This window comes from Schistocerca gregaria, chromosome 4 (assembly GCF_023897955.1).
Source record: "Schistocerca gregaria isolate iqSchGreg1 chromosome 4, iqSchGreg1.2, whole genome shotgun sequence".
Lineage (NCBI taxonomy): Eukaryota > Metazoa > Arthropoda > Insecta > Orthoptera > Acrididae > Schistocerca > Schistocerca gregaria.
Window position 1 is genome coordinate 700333807 of NC_064923.1, and position 24668 is coordinate 700358474.

The following is a 24668-nucleotide window of genomic DNA, read 5'->3' on the forward strand; positions in this document are numbered from 1 at the left end:
GTTGAAGCTGCATGGGCAGTTGTACATGTACACGCCATTCAAACTATGTTTGACTCAATGCCCCTGCGTATCAAGGCCGTTATTACGGCCAGAGGTGGTTGTTCTGGGTACTGATTTCTCAGGATCTATGCACCCAAATGCGTGAAAATTTAATCACCTGTCAGTTCTAGTATAATATATGTGTCCAATGAATACCCGTTTATCATCTGCATTTCTTCTTGGTTTATCAATTTTAATGACCAGTAGTGTATATTTATGGTGAATGGTCTGAGTTTGGCTGTATGTTTATAACATTTTTTATTTAAATGTTGTTGTAATATATTAGTTTGGTCCAGGAAGTGGTTGAGAGTAGTCGAATGATGCATTTACAATGTAAGAACGATGTACTTTTGGTGGGGACGACATTTAACCAATGGAAAAGCAGACAGCTGCGGAACACTACTGTAGTGAAATGGAGACTGGGAGTTTTACAATGAAGGGCTCGTGGGATGGATCCTCGGCACGTTTACACGAGTTCTGGAGGAGTCAGACCCCTATGTGGTAACGAGTGGTATTCAGTCATTGAGGTGTTGCTTCTAGAGGGTGAATGAACGCTCTCATTCTTTAAGTCCTGTAGGGACTTTTTATTTCGAGAGGTCTGAATGTGCTCCAGGATATGTCTCTGAGGACACACGCATTATGAGTGACGATTCTTTGTATCGAATGTGATAATTTTCGATTCATGTTGAACTCCGAATGGCTTTGGGCGGGAGAATATTTCGTGCATTGTGAAGTGAACTTAGTTTTCGTGAGTCTTTGATGATTATTTAGTTTGGGGTATTTAGCTATCATTCTCATAATGCTTCATAAGGGTATTCTCTGACCATATTTTAACTGAATGTCCTAGGACAACTTTCCGTTTGTTTGGGATGTCATTTATTGAACAAACAATGTACAATATAATAATATTTCATCTAAATCAATTACAAACATTAGAACAGAATCCTTGTTATTAAATTATTCATTAAATTTTTGTTTGTATTTCTGTGCATTTTATTAGCTACCAATTATATCCAATGCATAGACTGTTTGACTGCAGAACCGCAGCTTCAGGTTGTTATTAGCAGCGAATTAACTTCAGGGCATAAATCAGACGTGAGCGGCTCGAGCCTTTGGCTACACCATGCTATGCTTCTTAAACACAACCGAGTATAGCCCAAGTACCTAAAGAATGAATAATCGCAGGTAAAGACACAACTGGTTTGCCCGTATTGGATGCTGTTTAGAAGAGCAACTACCCTTCGCAGTAACCGTTAGGTAGCGCTGCAATAACACAGGCTTGTTGGTAATTTGGACTTATACAGGCTTTGTCGCATAGCATTTGAAAATAACTATAACAGTCTACATCGCAAGACACATTTATTCAAAGGGCCAGTTTTCGATTATTACATGATCATCTTCAGACCTTTTTATTTTGATGGGCAATGGCTATGTGTAGAGTGGGAACCACTGAATGACGGTAATCAACAGCTCCTATTGCGCAACAGGTAAGCTACCGCTGAATCGTGAAATTACTAATCCAAAAATATTTGCTCTGTCATGTTGATCTCTCTGTTGAAGTCATGTTCTTGTAGCATCACCATAAGGTGACTCTGGGTGTCATGGGCTGTAAACTAATTTTGGTGGAAAGTATTGATTAATTGATTTGTCTTGTTGATGCCAACCACAAAGCCATTGTTAATTAGTGTATATTTTAGATAGCTGTCTCGATACGTAAAATATATTATTTATGTAGTTTTCAATCTAGCCATTCAGATTCACGTGCTCATCTTACTATTTTATTGGAAATGGAAAACATGTAGCACAATACTACATTTTAGTACATTTCTTAACACTAGTTGTTAAGGTCTAATAGTTGAATGAACGTAAGATCACATTTACTGCACTGAAATTTGAGGAATTCACACGTTAATTTCCTAACAAATAATTGGGCGAGCTGTAAAATGTTCTGTAACACCATTTAGCACGATTTCACATTTAAAACGATGTCTACAATGACATCAAAAACAAAAAAAAAACAGCATGCAATTTTGAAATTAGTATAGCAACTGACAAAACTGAATAAAACCAGTATTTCAACAGTTTCGTCCTGGCTAATGATGGCTCTGTTAGGGCACTGCCTGTGTCAACACGATGGCAATTAGTCCCCTTTGTCCGGCCACGGGTCCAATAAAGACGCCTGTCACGTAGACATTCAAGCAGATCACGTACGTCCTTTTCTGTCCCGTGAGAACTCTCTGGAGACGCCATGTTTCATTTCGACGTTTCACTGCTATTTGGTTGCATCTAGGTGGTTTGACGAACGCTCCAGTAAATTCAAAATCGTCGCTTGGCCTCCTAGGTCATCGAGTTTTAACCGTATCACACATTTATTAAATCCTGTTGATAACCGCGTACGGGCCGCGGTGGTCTCGCGGTTCTAGGCGGGCAGTCCGGAACCGTGCGACTGCTACGGTCGCAGGTTCGAATCCTGCCTCGGCCATGGATGTGTGTCATGTCCTTAGGTTAGTTAGGTTTAAGTAGTTCTAAGTTCTAGGGGACTAATGACCACAGTAGTTGAGTCCCATAGTGCTCAGAGCCATTTGAACCGCCTACGGTCTATGTTTGCACCACCAACCACACACTAACCTTTGATAGTAGCACTTCAAGATGCGTGGATCAATATCCCTGCAGTACGATTCTATCACCTTGTAGAGTCAGTGCTGCACTTGCGAGAGCTCGCGATTAGCCACTTGCAGTGCTTTCTGCTAGCATTTGACCACACAGAGTATTAAAATAGTTCACTGATACTCCTGCAGATTGAAACTGCGTAACATATCGCGACTCGAACCTTGGCCCCTCGTGGACAAATGACGAACCCTCCGTCGCACCCTAACTCCGAGAGCACCACACTCGCACTTTCCTCCTACTTCCCAACCTTGAGCGCGCTGTGTGTTATGAAAAGTCATTCAGGGCAAAAATATTTCTCGACTACGACTAAACCATTTTCTCCACAATGTCATTTCTTTCAGTAGTGCTAGTCCCATAAAGTACGCCGGAGAACGTGTGTTAAGTTAGGAAAGTAGGAGAAAGATATTGGCAGACATAAGGATGTGAGAGCGCGTCATGAATGGTTCCCTGCCTATCAGTCGACGAACATTTGCCAGCAAAAGACAAAGGATCCACGTGCGACTCCATTATCCGAGTTCGGCACCAGGATTGGCATCCAGTTGTAGTTATCGTTATTTCGCTGCAAGATTAGTGAAGCAAAACTGTATTTACATAACATTACACGGAAGTAACAACGGTACGGTAGAGAAGTTTTAGCGTTGCTCCTCTGTTTCAGGCAAAGCAAATAACAGAGTATGGTACTTGCTTAAAACCACTTAGAAGACCTCTACCAGAATGCTACTCAAGTGTGTAACATCCATACCATAGCAACGGAAATGTAAACAGATCACAGAGGTATTTTGTGATAGAAAAGTTAAAAAGTCGCAGAGGGCAAATATTAAAATGAAGTTACTGTTTTCAGGGTAGCATCAGATACTTTTCAGCCAAGAACAAAATCAGACAGAGAATAGGGTTAAACTAATAACATCTTTATCAAAACTAGGCATGATTGTCATATTGGGATTGCCGCCATCGTTGTTAAATAAAAATATGGAATTTCAGTTTTTGGTCGCTATTTTTTATTTTCAATGACCGGTTTCAGACTAGCTGCCCATCTTCAGATCATGTATTGCAATTACAGAGTAACCTGTCAGTACAGAACTATTGGTTACTGATAGGTTACTCTGTAACTTCAATATATGATCTGAAGTTGGGCAGCTAGCCTGAAACCGGTCACTGAAAATAAAAAATAGCGAATAAAGGCTGAAATACCATATTTTTATTTAATAACATCTGACATAGGGGCATACAAATAATCAGTATTCCGTAAAGCGTATTTAAACTGGAAAAAACTGTATAAAGCCTTCCATCGCTTTTACGCCGTGAATATAGTATTTAAGCTCAGATTTGAACGACTGTTCCCATATCGTTGCATAGATTCAGAAGCTGAGAGGAGAAAATGTACTTCCTCTTCTCCTGTCTGTTAATAACCCCACTACAAATACTGTATATCAGTGCTGGAAGGAGTTTTCGCTAGAGGCTGCTGTTGTTTGTTGTGACTTACTTTATTACGGTGGAAGCCCCACCGAGATCTCTATTAGCCGACCTGTCCAGAACGTTGCACCCTATGTTTCAGGAGAACGTGACCGGAGTCCTCAGTTCTCGCTCTCGCGCTTCGAGCCCGTCGGGAGGTGCCGCCTGGTGAGTACTCCAGCAGCGAATCCTCGCTTTCTATAAAATTCGAATAAAATGGGCGGGGCGAATGACTGTTTCTATAGCTGTGGTGCTGCTTAACGTTGTCTACCTTCTGAAATATGTTAAAAGTGACAAAAAAAGAAAATAGTGTTGTGGCCTTCGTCGAGGTGATACGGTAGCACGGGTTCACAGCTGTACGAACTCGAATATATTGTGCATGTACTTTTATGTTTTAGAGCGCTATTGGCTTTTAAGGGGGGCAGGATGTAAAACGGGCCGACTTGGACCAGGAGAGGCACCACAGGATATTTTAATTTCCACTGTCTATACTTTTTCAAATAAATTCATAAAACTTTGTCAGCGTGACCAGTACGGATTCAGGATTCACACTCATAGCAGTGGTTGTTAGAAAACATAACGAAGTAATTTTTTTTACGTGTGAAATTTCGTCATTTTTTTCACTTACTTATGGCTGCATTTGTTGCTATAGGTACACTTTTCATAAGTAAGGGAGATTCTTCGATGAATTTTGCACAGCATACAAATACTTCTTAAAGGTGTATGAAACTCTAGTGGTAAAAATTGAGGTAATTAACTTCAAAATTTGTGTTTTTTCTAAACATGATATTTAAAATATAGCAGCTCATTTGATTTTTCATAAATTAAATAAATTCTAGAATTTCATACACCTGTACGTATGGTATGTAAGCTGTGCAAAATTCATCGAAAAGTCTCTCTAAGTTATGAGTAAAAATGTACTTATAACAACAAATGCAGTCATTAGTAAGTGAAAAAGTGATGAAATTTCACATGTAAAAAAAATTACTTCGTTATGTTTTAGAACTCCCAATGCAATAAGTGTGAATCCTGAATCCTTCCTGGTGATGCAGAAAAAGTTTTATGAATTTATTTGTAAAAGTATAGACACTGGAAATTAAAATATCCTGTGACGCCTCTCCTGCTCCAAGTCGGCCCGTTTGACATCCTACCCCCTCTTAATGAAGTATGTGAAACCTAGACAGTGGGGCAGAGGTACTGGGTGAACTGAAGGTGAGACGAAGGGTCGTGTCTCGCGGCAGGGTAGCCCTGTGGATCCGGTCCAGCACTTAGGTTTACTCTGTCAATATGTTCGAAAACCGCTATAGAATGTGAAAAAGTCATGCTAGCTATATTTCTGCAGTTACTTCATCTGACAAGGTTAGATTTTTCAGAATATCTCTTACATCTGACCAGACATCCGCAGTAAGTTAACGTTACAATGTGCTTGGGATATGAGAAGATTTTAATAACGTTTTCCTGGAAGAAACGAGTGCAAGGTAAACAACGGAACTTTCTTGAAATATTCCTTTTGCAAATAGAAACCGCCTTTTCTTGCTGCAATGTGTTTCATTTAGTCCAGACGCGTTTCACGTTTCATTTTAAGGGGTATTCAGAGGTATAAAGAATGATTCAGTTTTGTTTTGATATATTTGATATAAGATACTTGTAAATTGTGAATCAGTTCATGTCCTTTTTCCATAAATGAGAGCTTTCTTACTGTTATTCGAGTTTATGTCTGGCATCTGCGTTTCCTCTCACTTGATCAAATGCTGGAGGTCACACAATAACATCACTTATAATGCGTAAGCATATTTTCATGTTACCGCCTTTTTTATTCACAATTTTCATGTTTATTTTTATCTAGCTGCTGTGGAGCACTCTTAGTCTTCTGTGACTGTTTGACGATATTTTACCGAAAACTGTGATTTAAAGTAGTGACTTTGGTGTGTTCACTTTCCGTCTCTTCCTGTTTGGGTTGTCTGCATACATGTACGTAATCAAACCAGACAGGTAGAGACATAAAGTACGTTTCCGTGTTTGCTGCAGATGATTGTCATGCAAACGAACTTGTTAACTTTTGTGAGGTTTGAAATGCAGGAGAGATTTACTGCTCGATGTGAAGTTGTAAAGAAGCGTTTGTCAGTCAAGTCTCGGCAGCTCAGTCGGTAGCCCATTCGCCCGCTAAACGTACGGCTTCCTTCCGGGTTCCAGTCCCGGTCCGGTTGAAACGTCCCCTTTAAAAAATTATACAAGACTGTGCTTAAACTGACACACAATATTTTTAGCGCAACGCAATCTGACTTCCAAAAATCCCTACGAAAAAATTGCCCTGACTAACATTAACCTATACGTTTCACAAATCACTTACCTCACAAAAATCTTCGTTACTCAAGCTACTGCAATACAGCGAGCGCCACTACTGCCAGCTAAATAAAAGATTCAAACTACGGAAGGCACTAACTACTGATAGGCATAGTTAGCAAATGAAAGAGTTTGATAGAGAACAAACAATGTATTTACCTTAACAGTCATAATATATATAGCAGTTCATGACATCCAGTCTTACAAATTTCAAAAATCCGCCATGTCTCTCCCTACATCTACCACTGCAGGCGGCTCACCTCCAACTACGCAACGCTACGCGCTGTTAACATCCAGCTGCTGCTGCCCAACACAACAATGGCAGACAACAATGCAAACTAGCCACAGACTGCGCACGGCACAGCCAGTGATTTTCATACAGAGCGCTGCGTGGCGGCGGCGTTACCAATAAAAGAACCTAAACAGCCTACTACTCACACGGTGCACGGTTTTAATCTTTCAAGAGCTTTCAGATCGGCGCACACTATGCTGCACACTGGTAACACATTCTGGGATATCGGTCATATTTACATGTCGTTAAGCCATTTCCTCACCGTGTTCTTGTCGAATGTGAGTGAGGACATTTAACAGAAAAGTATGGTAGCAAAGTAGAAGGTATAAATTACGAACACGGAGTACCTTGGCCAAGGAGAAGAGAGAGGTAATATTGGCAGGTTATCACATAACATGGAAGAAACAGACAAAGGGAATATCGTCAGGTTTTCAGATAGCATAGAAGAAATAGACGAAGATGACGAAAAAAACAGTTAGTGTTAAAGTTCTGTGATTGGTAATATTACGCTGTTAGACAGACGAAAAAAGCTGGAATACGTCCAGAAAGCCTAGAGCAAACAAATCCAAAATCTCCTCTTGAATTCCAAGCTGATTTATTTAAGACTCAAGAAGCTGCTGAATTGTTTGGTGCAGAGTCGTATGTTAGAGAGACAGGAGGAGGTGGGGGAAGATGAAGTGTTATGCACAGGTACGGCCAAAATGTTGGAATATCTTCTTCCTAATTGGTCTTATTTAATGATGATAGGTGTTTGATATGGCAGCAGGAGTGTTGAGGGTATCAGTCCGCAGCTCGTGGTCTAGTGGCTAGCGTTACTACCTCTGGATCATGGGGTCCCGGATTCGATTCCCAGTCGGGTCGGAGATTTTCTCTACCTGGGGACTGGGTGTTTGTGTTGTCCTCATCCTCGTCATATTATCATCATTCGGATTGGAACTGAAAGGATTGGGAACTTGTACGCGCGCTGATAACCTTGATGTTGAGCGCCCTACAAAACAACCCCCCAGAAATAGATGAAGAAGACGGAGCCTGTAAACATCACGTCACCCACACGGACCATCCGATTATACTGATCATGGGAAGAACTGATACAGTAAAAAGAGAGGCAAATTACGCACACACAAACACAAACACGCGCGCGCGAACGCGGATCACAAGCATTCATGTCTACTTAGAATCGTCTGGAATTTTTCCCTAAGTGTGATGGGCTTCAGCAAATGGCGAAGCAATTTTTGTTTTATTTTAGGTAGAAATAGTATTCTGAATTTTTGAGTTTAGAGTGGGCAACAGAGAGAATTCTTATGCTCTTCCGATTTTTAATCATTCTGTGTGAATACACGGAAGTATTTGAGATATCCCTGGTGTTAGTAACAACCATCATTCATGGTATATTCACACAATATCGGAGAATTTTGTTTACCCTCGAACAGATATTGCACTTTATGACGCTATTTCACTTTCGTAAGCTAATAATTTTCGTCGACGCAGTAAACAAACCATACTGGTTCCGTACTAGATATTTATAAGTCCAAAAGTAAAAGCATCACAACATAACAAACGTAGTAGACTTGCCTTATTATCGGCTTCAGTGTCCAGTGATGCTATGGCGCAGTGTAATATAGGTAAGACTGTTGAATAAGTCAGCTTCGAGTCTGCTTTTTTTATGAAATCATGGCGTTTATTCAAGAATCGTTGTTGCATAATCTCTTCATCCACATCACGACATCTTTACATCAGAACTGACATTTTGGTAAACTTTTTACGCTACTATTTTGATAAATGTGTTCGGAGAAGTTGCCACAAAACTAACCCAGCTACAACTGCTTTGACTGGCTTTGTGCAAGAACATTATAGAAATATTTAATTCTCGATTCATCTAGAACATATGCTAATCAGAAAACCTCTAATTTAATTTCCTGCTTGAGAAAACATTTTACATTTGATTTACTGACTGTTTCTTCATATTCTTTGTTTCGTTAACGCCTTTTAGGACAGATAGCTAATAACATATAACACATAATTTATAATGAACGATGGACCTTGCCATTGGTGCTGAGGCTTGCGTGCCTCAACGATACAGATAGCCGTGCCGTAGGTGCAACCACAACGGAGGGGTATCTGTTGAGAGGCCAGACAAATATGTGGTTGCGGAAGAGGGGCAGCAGCCTTTTCAGCCTGCAGGTGCAACAGTCTTGATGATTGACTGATCTGGCCCTGTAACACTAACCAAAACGGCCTTGCTGTTTTGGTACTGCGAACGGCTGAAAGCAAGGGGAAACTACAGCCGTAATTTTCCCCGAGAGCATGCAGATTTACTGTATGATTAAATGATGATGGCGTCCTCTTGGGTAAAATATTCCGGAGGTAAAATAGTCCCCCATTCGGATCTCCGGGCAGGGACTACTCTAGAGGACTTCGTTATCAGGAGAAAGAAAACTGGCGTTCTACGGATCGGAGCGTGGAATGTCAGATCCCTTAATCGTGCAGGTAGGTTAGAAAATTTAAATAGGGAAATGGATTGGTTAAAGTTAGATACAGTGGGAATTAGTGAAGTTCGGTGGCAGGAAGAATAAGACTTCTGGTCAGGTGAATACAGGGTTATAAATACAAAATCAAATAGGGGAAATGCAGGAGTAAGTTTAATAATGAATAAAAATATATTAGTGCGGGTAAACTACTACAAACAGCACAGTGAACACATTATTGTGGCCAAGATTGACATGAAGCCCACGCCTACTACAGTAGTACAGGATTATATGCCAACTAGCTCTGCAGATGATGAAGAAATTGATGAAATGTATGATGAGATAAAAGAAATTATTCAGGTAGTTAAAGGAGACGAAAATTTAATAGTCATGGGAGACTGGAATTCGAGAGTTGGAAAAGGGAGAGAAGGAAACGTAGTAGGAAAATATGGATTGGGGCCAAGAAATGAAAGAGGAAGCCGCCTGGTAGAATTTTGCTCAGAGCACAACTTAATCATAGCTAACACTTGGTTCAAGAATCATGAAAGAAGGTTATATACATGGAAGAACCCAGGAGATATTAGAAGGTTTCAGATAGATTATACAATGGTAAGACAGAGATTTAGGAACCAGATTTTAAATTATTCGCCAGGGGCAGATATGGACTCTGACCACAATTTATTGGTTATGAACTGTAGATTAAAACTGAAGAAACTGCAAAAAGGTGGGAATTTAAGGACATGGGACCTGGATAAACTGAAAGAACCGGAGGGTGTACAGAGTTTCAGGGAGAGCATAAGGGAACAATTGGCAAGAATGGGGGAAAGAAATACAGTAGAAGAAGAATGGGTAGCTTTGAGGAATGAAATAGTGAAGGCAGCAGAGGATCAAGTAGGTAAAAATACGAGGGCTAGTAGAAATCCTTGGGTAACAGAAGAGATACTGAATTTAATGGATAAAAGGAGAAAATACAAAAACGCGGTAAGTGAAGCAGGCAAAAAGGAATACAAACGTCTCAAAAATTAGATCGACAGGAAGTGCAAAATGGCTAAGCAGGGATGGCTAGAGGACAAACATAAGGATGCAGAGGCTTATCTCATGAGGGGAATGACAGATACTCCTTACAGGAAAATTAAAGAGACCTTTGGAGAAAAGAGAGCCACTTGCATGAATATCAAGAGCTCAGATGGAAACCTAGTTCTAAGCAAAGAAGGAAAAGCAGAAAGGTGGAAGGAGTATATAGAGGGTCTATACAGGGCGATGTTCTTGAGGACAATATTATGGAAATGGAAGAGGATGTAGATGAAGATGAAATTGGAGATATGATACTACGTGAGGAATTTGACAGAGCACTGAAAGACCTAAGTCGAAACAAGGCCCCGAGTGTAGACAACATTCCATTAGAGCTACTAGGAGCCTTACGAAAGCCAGTCCTGACAAAACTCTACCATCTGGTGAGCACGATGTATGACATAGGCGAAAATCCCTCAGACGTCAAGAAGAATATAATAATTCCAATCCCAAAGAAAGCAGGTGTTGACAGATGTGAAAATTACCGAACTATCAGTTTAATGAGTCACAGCTGCAAAATACTAACGCGAATTCTTTACAGAAGAATGGAAAAACTTGTAGAAGCCGACCTCGGGGAAGATCAGTTTGGATTCCGTAGAAATGTTGGATCACGTGAGGCAGTACTGAACCTACGACTTATCTCAGAAGAAAGATTAAGGGAAGGCAAACCTACGTTTCAAGCATTTGTAAACTTAGAGAAAGCTTTTGACAATGTTGACTGGAATACACTATTTCAAATTCTGAAGGTGGCAGGGGTAAAATACAGGGAGCGAAAGGCTATTTACAGTTTGTACAGAAACCAGATGGCAGTTATAAGAGTTGAGGGGCATGGAAGGGAAGCAGTGGTTGGGAAGGGAGTGAGACAGGGTTGTAGCCTCTACCCGATGTTATTCAATCTGTGTATTGAGCAAGTAGTATAGGAAACAAAAGAAATGTTCGGAGTAGGTATTAAAATCCATGGAGAAGAAATAAAAACTTTTAGGTTCGCCGATGACATTGCAATTCTGTCAGAGACAGCAAAGGACTTGGAAGAGCCGTTGAACGGAATGGATAATGTCTTGAAATTAGGATATAAGATGAACATGAACAAAAGCAAAACGAGGATAATGGAATGTAGTCGAATTAAGTAGGGTGATGCTGAGGGAATTAGATTAGGAAATGTGACACTTAAAGTAGTGAAGGAGTTTTGCTATTTGGGGAGCAAAATAACTGATGATGGTCGAAGTAGAGAGGATATAAAATGTAGACTGGCAATGGCAAGAGAGCGTTTCTGAAGAAGAGAAATTTGTTAACATCAAGTATAGATTAAGTGTCAGGAAGTCGTTTCTGAAAGTATTTGTGTGGAGTGTAGCCATGTATGTAAGTGAAACATGGACGATAAATAGTTTAGTCAAGAAGAGAATAGAAGCTTCCTACATGTGGTGCTACAGTAGAATGCTGCAGGTTAGATGGGTAGATCACATAACTAATGAGGAGGTATTGAATAGGATTGGGAAGAAGAGAAGTTTGTGGCACAACTTGACTAGAAGAAGGGATTGGATGGTAGGACATGTTCCGAGGCATCAAGGGATCATCAATTTAGTACTGGAGGGCAGCGTAGAGGGTAAAAATCGTAGAGGGAGACCAAGAGATGAATACACTAAGCAGATTCAGAAGGATGTAGGCTGCAGTAGGTACCGGGAGATGAAGAAGCTTGCACAGGATAGAGTAGCAAGGAGAGCTACATCAAACCTGTCTCAGGACTGAAGACCACAACAACAACAACATCGATTTTCCTATCGATTTGCAACATAAAGTAGTGTCATTCGTAGCAAAGGTTTTGACTGATAGTAGGAATGAGTGTTAAAATTGGCAGTGAATATTTCAGTTCGTATTTCGCTAAATTTTCTGACGAATCTGTGAAAATTAGCTTAGGGTTTTCGAAAATATCGATATAAAAATACAGTCTATAAATAAGGAAAATTTCTGGTGGAATAGCTAGGTACGCTCATAATATCCGCCAAAACAGAATTTATAGTTTAAAAGTAAAAAAAAAAAAGTTAAAATGTCGCCGAGATTTGGACGGTATCGCATATTTCGTTTAGTAATGAAAAGGTTCTGTTAGACCTTGTTTCATTACAGCTTGTTAATATTGAAAATTAGCTGCCACCCCTTGCAGAACCGATGGTATAAGGATCTCCCTACATTTTGCGGCAGTGTCTTGGTGTTATTTTCTGCCTGCCAGAGTGGCCGTGCGATTCTAAGCGCTACAGTCTGGAACCGAGCGACCGCTACGCTCGCAGGTTCGAATCCTGCCTCCGGCATTGATGTGTGTGATGTCCTTAGGTTAGTTAGGTTTAATTAGTTCTACGTTCTAGGCGACTGATGACCTCAGAAGTTAAGTCGCATAGTGCTCAGAGCCATTTGAACCATTTTTTTTTTTTTTGTTATTTTTTGCTTGTACGGAATAGTGTCACTCGAGAACAGTCACGTGATACAGATCGTGAAGAATACTGGTCGACAATGAATACGCCTATTTGTGTCTGGTGAACAATAATAGCTGTTTTATGAATCCAAGTTTATTCTTGCCGAGGATTTGTGCGGGCTTAAAAAAGTTATCAGATGTGAACAAAACAGAATTTCTACAACATACTTGAATCAGCCACACGGTATGGATCTACAGTTCTGTCTTCTTAGAAACTGGAACGACTTCTGTCCTTTTCCAATTATTACCAAGTGCTTCTTTCTGTTTTCACATCATCATAGTCAGACAACACGTTACCGGTCGCTTGCTAGACTCTGATAGGGTCTACCTTGAAGTATCACACCACATAGCTCATATCTTGCCGCACAAAACAGGCCTCATTATTTTATGCAGCAGACGACAATGCGTTCGCGCCAACTGCTGTATTAAAATAAGCCAAGAAGTGCTTAGGCAAGATACAAACCTAGAATAGGGCTGGCGAGAAGGTACCTTCACATTCAGGGACCCGTTCTTTGGCATAATTTGTGGTAGCCTGTCAGGTTCAGTTTCTTTAGCGGAGAAAAACAGTAAATACACTCCTGGAAATGGAAAAAAGAACACATTGACACCGGTGTGTCAGACCCACCATACTTGCTCCGGACACTGCGAGAGGGCTGTACAAGCAATGATCACACGCACGGCACAGCGGACACACCAGGAACCGCGGTGTTGGCCGTCGAATGGCGCTAGCTGCGCAGCATTTGTGCACCGCCGCCGTCAGTGTCAGCCAGTTTGCCGTGGCATACGGAGCTCCATCGCAGTCTTTAACACTGTAGCATGCCGCGACAGCGTGGACGTGAACCGTATGCGCAGTTGACGGACTTTGAGCGAGGGCGTACAGTGGGCATGCGGGAGGCCGGGAGGACGTACCGCCGAATTGCGCAACACGTGGGGCGTGAGGTCTCCACAGTACATCGATGTTGTCGCCAGTGGTCGGCGGAAGGTGCACGTGCCCGTCGACCTGGGACCGGACCGCAGCGACGAACGGATGCACGCCAAGACCGTAGGATCCTACGCAGTGCCGTAGGGGACCGCACCGCCATTTCCCAGCAAATTAGGGACACTGTTGCTCCTGGGGTATCGGCGAGGACCATTCGCAACCGTCTCCATGAAGCTGGGCTACGGTCCCGCACGTCGTTAGGCCGTCTTCCGCTCACGCCCCAACATCGTGCAGCCCGCCTCCAGTGGTGTCGCGACAGGCGTGAATGGAGGGACGAATGGAGACGTGTCGTCTTCAGCGATGAGAGTCGCTTCTGCCTTGGTGCCAATGATGGTCGTATGCGTGTTTGGCGCCGTGCAGGTGAGCGCCACAATCAGGACTGCATACGACCGAGGCACACAGGGCCAACAGCCGGCATCATGGTGTGGGGAGCGATCTCCTACACTGGCCGTACACCTCTGGTGATCGTCGAGGGGACACTGAATAGTGCACGGTACATCCAAACCGTCATCGAAGCCATCGTTCTACCATTCCTAGACCGGTAAGGGAAGTTGCTGTTCCAACAGGACAATGCACGTCCGCATATATCCCGTGCCACCCAACGTGCTCTAGAAGGTGTAAGTCAACTACCCTGGCCAGCAAGATCTCCGGATCTGTCCCCCATTGAGCATGTTTGGGACTGGATGAAGCGTCGTCTCACGCGGTCTGCACGTCCAGCACGAACGCTGGTCCAACTGAGGCGCCAGGTGGAAATGGCATGGCAAGCCGTTCCACAGGACTACATCCAGCATCTCTACGATCGTCTCCATGGGAGAATAGCAGCCTGCATTGCTGCGAAAGGTGGATATACACTGTACTAGTGCCGACATTGTGCATGCTCTGTTGCCTGTGTCTATGTGCCTGTGGTTCTGTCAGTGTGATCATGTGATGTATCTGACCCCAGGAATGTGTCAATAAAGTTTCCCCTTCCTGGGACAATGAATTCACGGTGTTCTTATTTCAATTTCCAGGAGTGTACATTACCCGTTTTTCTCTGCTGCTAATTTTTACGTTCTAGCTATGAGTTTTCTGTCATGCCTGGTAAAGATAAATATTATGCTACATTTATTGCCATGCAAATCTAATTGTTTAAAGTAATTCTGGGTATAGTGTTTTATCATAACGCAGCGCGATTCTCTGTCGTGTTCATTTAATAGATCTGAGTAGACCACCAGGAAACTGAAATCTACGCTTGTTGCTTTACTATAAACGAAGAGTTTAGGTGGAACATCCTCCAGAAGACTTTTTTAGTTGCATTTAGTTGCTTAGTTTTTCATTCACCATACGTCATTTTACAATGGTAGGAATTTGAGAGTACTAAAGCAAAGGTTAACACATATAGTACGTGTTTAAATACTTTACGCTACAACTGATGATCGATAGACGAAATTGTTTAATATTTTCGTCTCAATTTCACGCTTAAATGCGCACATGTAATTCCGAATTCTTTATCTTTTTTTTATTTCGCTCCATTTTCATGACCGGCTTCCTTACGACAACAAAGCTAGTGTTCTTATTGGAACTCAACCTGTCTTTGCAGTACATATCTGATCTAGGATGATAGATAAGATCCTTGTTTATGTGTTGCCTAAACCAGCTTAGCTTTGAATTGCAAGTGCTGGAGTAGTTACGCCGCTGCATAATTGTGTGACTTTACATTCAACTCTTCTGTCGTTACCAGGTTTACAGTTTCCACTTCAACTCGCAGGATTTATCTTGACTAAAATACCCTTACGTGCACGTCACACGTCCGGTGCTATGCCAGATACTTCTCTTTGGGAGTATTACTTACCTCACCCATCAAAACATGAATGCAGTTTGTACAACTTGCAAATACACTGTGCCAATAAAGCACAGTAAATTCCCGTATCAGGAAGCATTATGAGAATCTGTTACTCTACCGGGCAATAACTGATTTGAGAAGACTCGGTAAACATAGAAACACTTGTTGCGCTAAAGCGAGAAATATTGTACCTCAGTATCCAGGATTCAAGACACAGTACGGCGATATTTAACGATATATACGATGTGATGTGTCTTTTGCCCGTATTGCAGGGGTTCCATTCCCTCCATAGAGGACTCTTTTGGTTTCTTTGTCACAAGTCTTCATTTTTAGTGAATTATTTACTTGTATCTTTTATAGTTCCTGTATATTGAGTGACTTAGACCTCCATTGTGCGACGCTGCTATGTTTCATTTGTAAATGTTTCTTTCTCTTATGTTTTCTATTGTTTTCTGAGTAGTGCCTGTATGTGATGCTGACAATGTAACCAAAAGAATCCTATTTAGATCTACATAGGTCAGCTGTCACTAATATGTATCTCTTTCAGAAGCATTGAATGAATCTACTGCGGAGAAAATGTCCTTTTTAAAAGGGTTGAAACGCTGTACATTATATCGTTTATTATTTTGGTAGCTGATGGTTTATCAACTGCATGTTTAAGAACGATGCCGGTGAAGGCAAAGAGGGCTTACGAGAATTGTGTAATGTAGACAGGCAACAATTTTACTCAGCAACGTAAACCCGAAACCAGCATAAGACGAGGGCCACCAGCGTGCATTGCATGAAATCTAGAACTAATAAACTGAATTAAAAGTTCTTAGTCTGATTAAGCCTATGGGGAAACCTAAGAAGAAGAGGATGGTGAGTCCAAGGTAGGCCAAGTATGCCCTTTAATATTGGATTTATTTTATCATTCGGATGGATTGTCCAAAAGTTTATCGCTGAGATTCCCTCTAGTGAATTACCAAAGATGGCGCACAGGGAATTTCTACCGACGACATCATCATAAGAAGCATCAGATTCCTGAGTTGTCATTAACGTCCATTTCCATATATCACAACGTTGTTTGTCGAGAATTACTGGTTATATGTGCAAACCGGTCCTCAGCTACGAGATTTCTCTGAACACCAAGGGGACCTATAATTTAAGGCGGACTGTGATCTACGACATAACTTGCAATACTTCACAAGTCTAAATCATTGGCAGAGGTCAAGGAAGTGATAAAAACAAAGACACTGAGTCACACTGACATTACGTATGAAACCACCTATAGTTATGTGATGAACATTAACTTCCCTTTCACAGTGATACGCTGCACGCTGCGTTCAGTTGTGATGATACGGTATGCAGTGTATTAACCAAGTTCGGATCAGTGTATTCCCTCTCAGTCACTCGCACAGTTTTTGTAGAAACTGAGTTAGACATTAATTTTAGCTGAATTTCGAGCCTACTTTGGGTTATACAAGATGCAGGTAGGACAAAGTCAACCACAAATATAGGTCATTCAAATAGTCTTATCTTCCACTAACATGAATTCCTTCTTCGCTTTACCAGTTGTAAAGCTTTATTAGCTTACTTCAAGATAGTGAAAAAATGAGGCAGTAAAGATGACTGAATGTGACCGATACCATTCTCAGCAATCTCAGGGGACCTTCCTTATACTTACTAGCTGGTTTTTCGATATACAGGTTGAACAATAGAAGTGAAAGGATGTTTACTTATATAATGACCTTTGTAACCCAAGCGCTTCTCTCTCCAACCCCAATCGCTTTAAGTGACTGAGTCTGTAAATGTCAAGTTAGTAACTTCGTTCCGTAACCTCATTCAAGCCCTGCAAATGGTGTAGTGTTCTACGTGGGTTGTTCAATAGGTAACGCTCCACATTTTTTTTCTCATAATATATTTATTGTTAAGAGCCAGAATTTGGTGACAATATGCATCAGCAGGTGCATGTCCTATTTTTCTACGTAGTCTCCATCACGTTCTATGACCGTACGCCAACGTTTTGGAAGAGCATGTATTCGCTGCTTGTAAAAGCTCTTGTCCTGTAGGCTTAGCCAGGTTTTCACTGCATGACTAATACTCTTGTCGTCTTTAAAGTGACCGACAACTGTAGAGCCAGTTGTCGAATTTTGATGCGTCCTTCCTCAAGAGTAATGGCATCCGCACGATGCAGCATGTCTGGAGCAGTGGCTGTGATAGGACGTCCCGAGTGTGGCTTATCACGGATCTCTGGTTCTGCATTTCCTGAGGCTGTAACTTTCTTTCCCCATCGTCCAACTGCACACAAACCTGTATGGATGTTCACAACTGTTTATTTTTCTGAACACGAGAATGCAATAACAGCACGCTGCTTGTAACGTGAGTCGTATGTAGATACCACTTTGATGCTGTACTATGTGAGTTAACGAGCATTTCGCTCTCATTTAAGTACATGGCCGAAAGAGTCAAACTTCAGGAATTGTGAAACGAACCCTGTCGTCCAGGTCCGGATGCCACAAAGGGCGCAGATTCACCACGAGATGGAGAAATTAACAGACGTCTATTGTCTATTGAGGCCTAACCGCTGTAGTGTGCGAGTGAAACAGACGAGAACCTACGTTATAGGGAAACGCAGTAGAAGGCTTTTGTGGCCAAGGAGACGTAGCAGTCGTAAATATGGTGCACCTAACATGGGAACCTCCCCATCGCGCCCCCCTCAGATTTAGTTATAAATTGGCACAGTGGATAGGCCTTGAAAAACTGAACACAGATCAATCGCGAAAACAGGAAGAAGTTGTGTGGAACTATGAAAAAAAAATAAGCAAAATGTACAAACTGAGTAGTCCATGCGCAAGATAGGCAACACTAAGGACAACGTAAGCTCAGGAGCGCCGTGATCCCGTGGTTAGCGTGAGCATCTGTGGAACGAGAGGTCCTTGGTTCTAGTCTTCCCTCGAGTGAAAGGTTTAATTTTTTATTTTTCAGACAATTATTATCTGTCCGTCCATCCGTCCGATGCGAAGTAACTGCGCCGTAGTATGAGTTCGGAAAATATTCATTGACCTTGTTATTGAAGTCGCGAGCTATGTTAGCTGGATTCATATTGCCCACGGAATACATCTCACGTATTTAATGCACTCTCGTCCAAAGTAGCAAACAGTCAACTGCGATCCAGGGAGCCACGTTAGCAGGAATACTCTCTCTTCTGTGCGCTGTAGTCGACTGACGTCGTGTGTTTCGATGTTTGTTTAGGTGTAGCGTCCCCTTACTATGTCACAGTTACCTCGCATCGGACGGACGGACGGACAGATAATAATTATCTGAAAATAAAAAATTAAACTTTTCACTCGAGGGAAAACAAGAACCAAGGACCTCTCGTTCCGCAGCTGCTCATCCTAACCACGGGACCGCGGCGCTTCTGAGCTCACATCATCCTTGATTTGCCTATTTTGCGCATGGACTACTCACTTTGTATATTTTGCTTATTTTTTTCGCAGTACCACACAACTTCTTCCTGTTTTCTTGATTGATCTGTGTTTCAAGGCCTATCCACTGTGCCAACTTGTAACTAAATCTGCGGGGGGTGCGATGGGGAGGTTCCCTTGTAAGATTGGCCATAAAGGGAAACATTTATGAAAACTATTTAATTCTGTAGTAGTGCAGGGAACCAAGCCGGAGTAATTTTAATCTGCCGTCCTACATAAATTTCATGGTGATCCAAATAATACTTGAATATTGATCATATCTATAATAGTAGGAGACGAGGTACTGGAGGAAATAAAGCTGTGAGGATTGGGCGTGAGTGGTGCTTGGGTAGCTGAGTTGGTAGAGCACTTGCCAGCAAAAGGGAAAGGTCCCGAGTTCGAGTTTCGGTCCGGCACACAGTTTTAATCCGCCAGGAAGTTTCATATCTATAATAGTTTAGGATTTACTGTTAAAGTAAAATTAACAAGTTTTGTAACAAAGACTTGAATGCTAAACTCTGAACGCTTTGGTAGATCTTACTGATCGACATTTCATATAGACGCTCATCATTAAAATGACGAATGTTGTAAATATGAACTCTGTAACTTTATTTGTTTAAAAGATGTAGTAAATTTAAATTACCAGTATTTTCAGTTAAGCATGAGATCATCAATTCCTCCACGCAAAACACATTGAACGATGACAGCATGACATCTTATTGAATGATTAGGTAATAGAATATTTGTTGTAAAGTTTAGTGCATAGTAGTTACTTTGTTCTTTATTTATCAGTAATCACATTGGTGCAAGGCTACTGGCCGCGACATTCGAAGTTAAGAGGGAAATTGTATTGGTTTTATGTAAAAGAATTTAACGTTTATTATGTAATGAATATTACTGTTACTTTACTTAGAATGTGAAAGTGGTCAAGCTTTGCTTATTTAAATATGTTATAATGTATAGTTATGTAGAATAAGCTGTAGCCATTCAGATGGACGGTTTCAGGTAAGGGAGCTGCGCGAGTTAGTTGAGCGAAGATGTTCGGCGCACGGCAAAACGCAGCCGGAGACGGGCAGAGGGCAGTTCTGGACAAGATTCCAAAGGGGACAGTAGGGATGGAGAAGCGAAAACGGGCAGTTCGGCAGGGGGCACCAAAGAGTATAGCGCTGGTGGAGACGTGAAAGCGGACGGTCGCTCTTTAGGCAGCTAGGAAATGAAACGACTTAGAAAATTTCGCGTTGTGTGGTATCGCGGGACTTAGTCTGTGAGCGGTGAGCAGCCGCGCGCCTGATGTGAACTCGAACGAGGTTAAATGTTGGACTTTCAATTCACGATGCGATTGTGAATGATCGAACTGTATCAAATAGATGTACGCTCGAGTGTAACAGTAACTCTAAATACGACGCCTTTCGCTATTAGTTTGCTTTCTGAATAAACATTATTCCAACCAAATCGCAACTGTGTGGCCTACATCATTTATGGGTCGTTAATTTATTTCCCGATGTTATTACTACTGTTATTATATGTTATATTAACTTGGTATTTCGCAAAGTTGCCGTCAGATAGACAATTTAACCAAAGGATCACATGAGTCTAGTTTATGGTGTGTAAGGCGACACGTGCGGTTCAATCCCTAGACAAGTTTGAGCGAAGACATTTCGACGAAGAGGAACCGCATGTGAGCCGGAATATCTTTGGGATATTAGCTCGCAACTACGATTCTGCCATCTGCCAGAGCGGTTCGAAATTTCACCGGCGCATAGGACAAACATCATATGTGAAGCATCAACAAGGACGTCTGACTGTGTATATTAATGGCTTAAAAGAAAAAAAAATCTGCGCATTACTTATTGACCGACCCTCGTACATAGACCTCGTAAGATAGTTTCTTCTTCAATTGATCAAAACCCGATGTTTTTTCTGCATCGTTAGTGATAATTTATGTGAATTTCTTTCACATTATGGAAATAAGACTGGCAGGTGAGACAAGAAGTCGTTTTCTAACCAGATGCTCATAATGTTTACATCTTGGTCAGCCATTCAACATCCATATGTAGATAAAGGCCTCCACCAAAATCTTCCATGTATTGTGGCATTCAGATACACACATGTTCTTTCAATGTCATCTCCGCCGTTATCCATTTTTATAGGCGCTTCAGTCTGGAACCGCGCGACCGCTACGGTCGCAGGTTCGAATCCTGCCTCGGGCATGGATGTGTGTTGTCCTTAGGTTAGTTAGGTTTAAGTAGTTCTAAGTTCTGGGGGACAGATGACCTCAGGTGTTAAGTCCCATAGTGCCCAGAGCCATCGTTCGTCTTACACTTTTATTCCACTCACATTTATCTTTCAGTGTCATCAAATGCGCACTCCGCTTCATTTCTTTGTAATTCCGTACATGCATATCTCCTCATCGAGAAAATCTCAGCCTTTGAAGGTTTGCACACTAAGAGCCAATAGCTCACTGCTGTATGTCGAAGCTCATACTGTATTATGACCGTAAAATTTGCTTTTCAGCAACAACTGGTGCTTTCATATCTAGTCCGATACTGCCTAAGCTCACGCACTAGCCACTTAGTGAAAATGCGGAGCTGTGCCCAAGGATTTCCGGACGTCAATAAACCCATCAGCCTGAGTGCCCCCTGAATCCCGTAAGCGAACAGAACAAGCGAACAGGCTTTCAAACGGCCTCTCTATCCGTATTCTATTTGTGTTACTACAGTAAAGTTGCAAGCGCAAAACTCGTTTACAAACGAATTTGTAGGAGCCAAATATTTGTGATTGTTAATGTGTCCTCAAGCAGGACCTGAAGTCACTTTAAAATGTGGCTCAGACATGAACTATATGAGAAGCTCAGTATTTTCAAATCAGAACCATGATGCAAGTCTAGTGTTTCACATTTCCTTTTGTAGATGGAAACACAGAAAACATATCCTGTTAAGGTACTGTTGTACTTTAATACTACTACACTAACAGTGTCGTGAAGTAATCCGAATAATACAATTTATCCCCAAAGTTGCTTCGATAGTTTTTTTCTTTTAACGAAATAAGCTAAGATCATATACCTGCATCTCAGTTATACCACTAGTTAAAAGATACATAACACAAATTTATCCATGAGAGACGTACTTGATTAGGAAAATGAGGTCGAGTTCCATTCACACAAACATGCAAAGCTGATACCCACATTGTTTAACCTCTAACAGACAGTACTGAAAATACATCCGTAAACAGTGCGTATTGTTTCATCCTAAAACTGAGACTGCTCCATTGCAAAGAATAATATTATATGCACAGCACTGTATTTGCGAATAAACATACACTGTGCCATGTCCGATTTTTACCATTATATCTTACCTCGGTAGTCTTAGCTACAAAAGCCAATTTTTGCTTTGGTATGCAGTCGAAGCAGTCAATACAAACACTGTAGGTGGAAAAGTTTTAATCTGGCGCAATTGGTTGGCAGAAACGCACATATATCAGTAAATGGGAAAGAACTAAGACAAGTATGACTTCGAAATTTGAAGTTGTCAAAGCAACACAAAATAAAACGGCAAAAATGAAGTTCAGTTACACCGATGTTGTAATTGTTCCCTTTCGAAAGGAAGAATACAGACCTAAAAAATTATACATATGCCACACTCATTCCTGTAATTTAATTTGTGGTAAGAGTCTATGGGACCAAACTGCTGAGGTCATCGGTCGCTAAGCTTACGCACTACTTAACCTAACTTAAAGTAACTTACACGAAGCACAGCACACACCCATGCTCCATGCCCTACGGAGGACTGGAACCTCCGACAATGGAGGGGGGGGGGGGGGGATCCGAGGAAACCGTGACAATGCGCCTCACACTGCGCGGCTACTCCGCGCGGCTCTTTTCTATTTTTTTATTTATTTATTTTTTTTTTTTTTTTTTTGTAGCACTTGCAACCTACGTCCTCAATTATTTGCTTGACGTATTCCAATCTCTGTCTTCCTCTACAGTTTTTGCCCTCTACAGCTCCCTCTAGTACCATGGAAGTCATTCCCTCATGTCTTAGCAGATGTCCTATCATCCTGTCCCTTCTCCTTATCAGTGTTTTCCACATATTCCTTTCCTCTCCGATTCTGCGTAGAACCTCCTCATTCCTTACCTTATCAGTTCACCTAATTTTCAACATTCGTATATCCTCAGAAATTTCTTCCTCAAATTAAGGCCGGTATTAGATATTAGTAGACTTCTCTTGGCCAGAAATGCCTTTTTTTTCCATAGCGAGTCTGCTTTTGATGTCCTCCTTGCTCCGTCCGTCATTGGTTATTTTACTGCCTAGGTAGCAGAATTCCTTAACTTCATTGACTTCGTGACCATCAATCCTGATGTTAAGTTTCTCGCTGTTCTCATTTCTACTACTTCTCATTACCTTCGTCTTTCTCCGATTTACTCTCAAACCATGTATTTACTCTCAAACCATATATTTACAACTACATATATTACCGTCAACAACACAGGAAAGCCAACACATTCGTACAGGCCAATTACGAGGGCATGCTGATAAGTAATGCCTCCAAATTTTTTAAATAAAACAAACTTCATTACCATTATACACCCTTATTCTTCATTCTTCGTGACTTCATAATTATTTTTCAGCGTAGTCAACCTGGCAACGAACACATTTCTCCTAACAAGAGAGTCACTTTAGAATATTCGACATGGTGATGGAGCCACAGTCTCAACTATACTTGCCCCGCTTCATCACTATCGAGGCGAAGTGCTCAAGAAGTCCTTTAAGTTTTGGAAACAGATGAAAATTGGATGGGGCCAAGGCTGATTGATGACAGTAAACCCAAGGCCTTGGAATGTTGCAGAGGTCGAGGCGGTCTTGTGTGGTTTTGCGTTGTCAAGTTGGAGAGGAGAGTGCTCTTCGAGTTCGTGCTTTCAGTTTTCTGAGCGATTACAGCAATCTGTTTCTCACGCGCCGACATAGCTGCATTGCACACGGATTTTTTTAAACGCTACAATTCGGAGCCCTCTAGCGGCAGAGAGTTGCGTCTCGTGTTAGCGAAGTAGGAAAAGTCAACTGATTAATATGCATGACATGATACCTCAACCGATATTGAGAGCGGGATGGAGAGCATTCGGAGGAGACACCTTTCAACACGCTCCCGTAGCTTTACAAGTCCATCTAGAACAGTGCGGCATTTGCTAGTTTTTCAACAAAGTAGATGGAGGATCAGTGATTATGCTTTAGCACACTGACAAGACTATGTTAACAGCGATGAGAAAAAAGTGTTTGACTCTACCTGTAAAGACATACTAAGGAATAAAGGCACGGATACACCAAATATTATCAGCACTGCCCATCACGATATTAACTACTAACAAGAGGGATGCGGGTAAGTGCCATGCTAAGGAAAGTATGGTATGTAGCCGGACCAGAGACGAAAGGAGAATCATTCTAACAGCGATACCGACCGCAGAGTGTGATATCCATTGACAAAAGCCACTTTGACAAAGTGCATATCGTTGCGGCCCAACGCGTGGTAACATCCATCTCGAGTACAGCGAAACTGGTTCGTGAGTTAATGCCGTAGGTATTGAAGGGCGGTTCAGGCACGAGCGACAAGGTGCTGAACGTCCAGGCCTCA

The 24668-nt window shown here is 41.7% G+C and overlaps 1 protein-coding gene across 1 annotated transcript in view; it reads left to right on the forward strand.

Annotated features, from left to right (window-relative positions):
- Positions 1-24668, forward strand: part of LOC126268131 (uncharacterized) — a 1167451-nt gene that overhangs the window by 633199 nt on the left and 509584 nt on the right. Inside the window, exon 3 of the mRNA XM_049973661.1 lies at positions 4265-4329. The gene's annotated coding sequence lies outside the window, so the exon portion shown is untranslated. The remainder of the gene's footprint in view (positions 1-4264; positions 4330-24668) is intronic.